This window comes from Phocoena phocoena, chromosome 4 (assembly GCF_963924675.1).
Source record: "Phocoena phocoena chromosome 4, mPhoPho1.1, whole genome shotgun sequence".
In the NCBI taxonomy this organism is placed as follows: Eukaryota; Metazoa; Chordata; class Mammalia; order Artiodactyla; family Phocoenidae; genus Phocoena; species Phocoena phocoena.
The window spans coordinates 78,551,935-78,557,776 of record NC_089222.1 but is presented as its reverse complement, the minus strand read 5'-3'; positions in this window follow the sequence as shown (position 1 = coordinate 78,557,776).

Genomic DNA, 5,842 nt, shown 5'->3' with positions numbered 1-5,842 from the left:
TTCCTTATTTTACAAATGGATCTCATGGCTCTGGAGTGAACTGCCCGGTGAAAGGAAGAACAGGGCAGGGGTTAAATGGCCACAGTTAGGAACCAAAGTGCTAGTGTTTCTGTCCCGGATTCTTTCACTTTCTAGCTGTGTGACCTTGGACAAATTGCTTAACAATTGAAATCCTTAGTGTTTTACTGTATAACGGGGATAATTGTGAGATTTTAATGAGATAATCCATGTAAGTTACTTAGAACCTTGCCACGCAATAAGTATTCAGTGATTATTATTATTGTTGTTGTTTATTACTATTACTGTTAGGATTAAGAAATAGAAGGGAGGTCATTTGTCCAAGATGATACAGCTACTTGATGTCAATGCTAGGATTAGAATCAGGAAAGTTTTTTTCCCAGCAGAAGTGTTCAATCCCCTCTGAGCCTGTCAGGACAACCCTAGGCTGGGCTCCCAGGGGAGCTGACAGTGAAACAGGCAGAGTCCAAGGACAAGACCAGCCACTTCCAGGAAATGACTCTGATCACAGTGGGAAGCCAAATGCTGGAAAGGAGGATGAGGGTAGGGAAGCCGAGAGCCAAGTTAGATGCAAGGATGAAGCCAGGAGCAGAGAGCTAGTACAGGAGAGAAAAGATGGCTCAGAGACCCTCCTGAGGCTTTTTAGACCACCAGCTGTGGGCTTCATGGGAAGTCAACATAATTTAAATACCCAAGGTCTGGGTAATTAAGTAGACAAATGGGGTGCATGGGGGAATTGCAGGTATAGCTGTGAGAAGATGCCTGGCAAGTAGTACTCATAGAGGATGAGGTGGACACTGGGAGGGGTCAGAACAAGGACACTCTCTCCCCCCTGCCCCGAGCCCAGGCATCCATTGTGATTATCCTAAAGTCACAGCCTACATTTGAAGAACCATAAACAAGCAAAAATACGATAAAATTTGCTTTAAAAATTCCTCGGGCAGCAGAGTGCAGAACTGAGTTAACAAGGAAATCATTTAGGGAACTATTAGGCTAATAGGACTATAGGAAACTAATTCAAGGAGAGGCGTTGAGGACATAAAACCAGGGCAGTTATGGTAGGGTGAGAGAGGAGAGGATGCATTTAGGAGATATTTACATACCAGAATTGATAGGATTTGGTTTTTGACAGATATGGAGCTTGGAAGGAGAGATCTAAGTATACAGTGGCATCCTCACAAAATGGAGGATATAGCAAGTGGATTGGGTTTGGGCCAGGGGAAAGAGGACAGAAGTTGAATTCATTTTTTAATGCTGAATTTGAGATCTCTTGGAGCAGCTAGATGATGTCCAAGTAGACAAGTGGATATACAGGTGTAAAGCTCAAAAAAGAGGTAAGGGCTGCAGAAAACATTAAGAGTCTTCAGCACAAGTATAGGTGATAGTTGAAATTCTCGTTGTGGGTGAGATCACTAGGGAGAGGGGACGGTGAATTGAGAAGAAGAGAAGGATGGAAGCTGGAAAATTTTGACATTTAAGGAGGTAGATGAGGATAAAGAGTCCACAGTAGACACCAAGGAGGGACTAGAGAGAATGGGAACAGAGCAGGAGAAAAGTGATGTCATAGGAACTAGGGGAGGAGAGAGATGCAAGAAAGAGAAGGACAGCTGTATACCTGAAACTAACATAATATTATAAATCAACTGTACTTCAGTTTAAAAAAAGAGGAGGACATGTTCATGGAAAGACAAAGCATATTTACCAAATTTCTACACTGAGCACACGAGATACAGAAGAAGTGACTCTAGGGACTAAGGGTTAAGGGTTGGTTGTGTCCCCTCAAAATTTATATGTTTTAAGACTCCTGGTACAGAGTCTTAAATTGCTTTCCAGAAAGGTTATAGCCATTCACAATCCCACAATCAGTAGTACATGAAAGTACCATTCTTCTTAATGGTATCTCAGGATGTGACTGTATTTAGAGATAGGGTCTTTACAGAGATAATCAAGCTAAAATGAGGTCATTAGGATGGGCCCTAATCCAAGATGACTGATATGCTTAAAAGTAAGAGGAAATTTGGACACAGAATCATGCATAGAGGGAAGACCATGTGAAGAGACTTGGAAAAGATGGCCATCTACAAGCCAAGAAGAGAGGCCTAGAACAGATCCTTCCCTTAAAACCCTCAGAAGGAGGGTTGTTTAAACCACAAAATTTGTGGTACTTTGTTATCACAGCCCTAACAAACAAATACATTTGGTGGGTGTACATAATCCTTTGGTGAGGGTGCAAATAGCCAGAGAAAGAAACTGTGAATAAATATCTCAGAGAGCTTGGTGAGGAACCAATAAAGGATTAGGTCACCTAAGCTAAGAGGAGAAAAATATTTCGAAAAGTAGAGGGTAGTCACGGTGTCAAATTCTGCAGAAAGGTGAAGTAGGAGAATGACTGAAAATGTCAGTCCAGAGGTCCGTGGTGACCTTTGTGGAGCACTCCCAGCTGAGTAGAGGGGGTAGATCTTAGCTGAGAACAGAGACAGCAGATAGATCACTCCCACAAAACATTAGGTGATGAAAGGGGACCTCTTCACTGAACCAAACTCACTTCTGCTGTCCATAAAGAGCCACACGGAGACACCCTAGAGTCAATCGGCCAGACCTGGAGTCTCCTCTGCTTTCTGCAGCTGTCATTTCACATGTTGGATTTGTGGTACTGACATAGATTCCATTCTCTTTTGTTAAGCCATAAGAAATGTGTTTTTCAAAGCTTCTCAGAGATGAACCCTATGATGAATCTGATGTTGTAAGGGGGATGTTGTAAGACTGTGGTGAATCTAATGATGTAAAGGAAAAAACAAGCCTGAGTGGAATTTGGGGGATTATTATAACTTAGGTCAGTAAGCAGGAAAAAACATAGTAGAATTGGAATAGGGAAGTATTAAAGCATTGTCTTAGAAAGCTTGGAAGTCAAAGTGAGTTTAAAATGTGCCTTCTGTAGCCTCAGGATATTATTGGCCAAGCAATGCAAATGTCATACTTCTATATTATTGGGGATCAAATTAATCAGGTTTGACTCTACTAAAAGATCTAATAAAATTTTTTTTAATGAACATTTAGCGAAATAAATGAATTAGTCAATAGCAGCCAGGAAATAACCATGGGGTAAAACCTGAAATAAATAAGTACCCAAAAGATAAACCTAGATCATCACCTCCATATTACAACTATTTTCAACCGAGTAAACAATAAATCTTTATCAAGAACCTGATAGTTTTGAGGCAGTATGGAGGATACAGAAGAAAAAGCAGACATACAATTTTTATAATCTAATTGGGAATGGAAAACAACAATTATGAAGTGACAAAAGCAATCCAATGCCGTTAATAATTGATTTTAAAATATACAAATAACAAAAAAATGTTCATTTTCAGTAGACATTGAAGAAACACCAATGAGATGTTTTCACTTAACAGATTAAACAGTTAAACAAATAATCCAATTACAAAATGGGCAAAAGACATAAAAACATTTCCCCAAAGAGGATATACAGATGATAAGTAAGCACATGAAAAGATGTTCAACATCATTATCCATTATGGGAATGAAAATTAAAACCATAGTGAGCTATTATCGTACACTTATCAGAATGGCTAAAGTAAAAAATAACGGTAACACCAAATGCTGGCAGGATGCAGAGAAACTGGATCACTCATACGTTGCTGCTGGGACTGTAAAATGGTGCAGCCACTCTGGAAAACCGTTCGGCAGTTTCTTACAAAACTAAACATACATTTACCATATAACCCAGCAATTGCATTCTTGGGCATTTATCCCAGAGAAATGAAAACCTATGTTCACACAAAAAACAGCACATGAATACTCATACCAGCTTTATTCTTAATGGTCGAAAACTAAGGGGAAAAATGTCCTTCCTTGGGTGAATGATTAAACAAACTGTGCTACACATATACCATGAAATACTACTCAGCAATAAAAGGAAAGAACTACGGATACACACAGAAACTTGAATGAATCTCCAGGGCTAAGTGAAAATGCCAATCCCAAAATGCTACTTTGTGATTCCATTTATATGACATTCTTGAGACAACAAAATCACGGAGATGAGAACAACTTGGTGGTTGCCATAGTTAGGGGTGGTGGGGAAAGGAAGAGGTATGTGTGGCTACAAAGGGATAGCACCAGGGAGCCTTGTGGTGGTGGAACAGTTCTGTATCCTGACAATGGCAGTTGTTACATGTATCTACACGTGTGATAAAACTGCATAGAACTACACACACACACACACACACAGAGGAGTACACATAAAACATAAAACTGGTGAAATCTGAAGAAACTCTGTGGATTAAACCAATGTCAGTTTCCTGATTTTGACATTATACTAGTGTTATGCAAGACATTACCATTGGGGGAAACTGGTTGAAGGGTACATAGGGCCTCCCTGTATACTTTTTTTCAGCTTCCTTTGAATCTTTAATTATTTCAAAATAAAGAGTTTAAAATGTAATTTTAAAAGACAAAATTTTCATCTTCACTAAGTATTAAGGAAATGCCAGTGTAAACACCAATGAGATATATTCATTTATCAAATTAATAATTTATATTTCATTAGGGGATGGGGGTATTCATGCTCAGAGTATACAGGAAGAATGGTACTTTCATATACTACTGATTGTGGGATTGTGAATGGCTATAACTTTTCTGGAAAGCAATTTAAGACGCTGTATCAAGAGCCTTAAAAATTCAGATACAAGCACACTTGGCCACTGCCTATTTCTCTATGTTCTAAGTAATTTTTCCAGTTCCTTCAACACCTTTGTTCCAGGCACCATGCCACACATTTGAAATATACCAAAGACGAGCAAATATGATTTCTGTGCTGAAAGAGCTCAGCTTAGTGGTAAATATATCAAATGTGGTGATATTTTTATGAGTGAAGTGTGGGGGGTTCCCCAGGAGCACAAAGGTGTCTGTTTTCTGTTTGTCTGTAGGTAGTATTGTGTCTTAGATAAGTGCCAGCATTTTGAGTCAGTCGGGCTGGTGTCAAATAATAAGTAGTTAATAAGTAATTTTGTACTTATTAGCGATGTCACCTTGGGGAAGCTATCCAGCTCCCTGAACTTCAGTGCTTTCATCTGTAAAATGAGGCTACTGGTACTTACCAATGCTATGAGGGTTATAAGAATTTATAATGGATGTAGAGTCTTGTGAAAATGAAATATTTTAGGCTTCACATTATTTTCTTTAAAATCTATTATTTCCTATCTTTTAAATGAAGTCTTAAATTTCTTTGGCTCTGCCTTTTCTGACTCAGTTCTAGCAAATGGATTTTTACCTGTAACTCAAAAGTTGCTATAATAGACCTCCTAATTATAGATAAGAGAAGGCCAGGCTCAATGCAAGTGAATAAGGTGAAAGCCAAACAAAAAAGCCACCTAAAATATATTTATATGAGGTAGGATGCCAAAAACATTAAAATGAAACCCTGTCCTGTGATTGGTAATCAAGTGAGTGTCTTCATGAAGTTGTCCTTGAAACCCCCTTTGTAGCCTTTTGGACCTCAAATATTTTAGTTCTGCTTATCTGCTTTTAATTTATAAAGACGTTTTTGCTCATTAGTAATCATGGGTAACATATTCAAATTTATACTTCTAATTCTAGAAGATACATAAACTATCATTTTTCTTTATCATAAAAATACACTTATTTATCTTGTTCTAATAATTTCACCTTTAGGGATCTATATAATTAGACAGTCAGGGATGTTAACAGATTTGTGCACAAAAATGTTTATTACACCATTATTTACTATAATGAAAAATAAGAATCAACCTAAATTTTTCATAGTAGGTGAATGGTTAAGTAA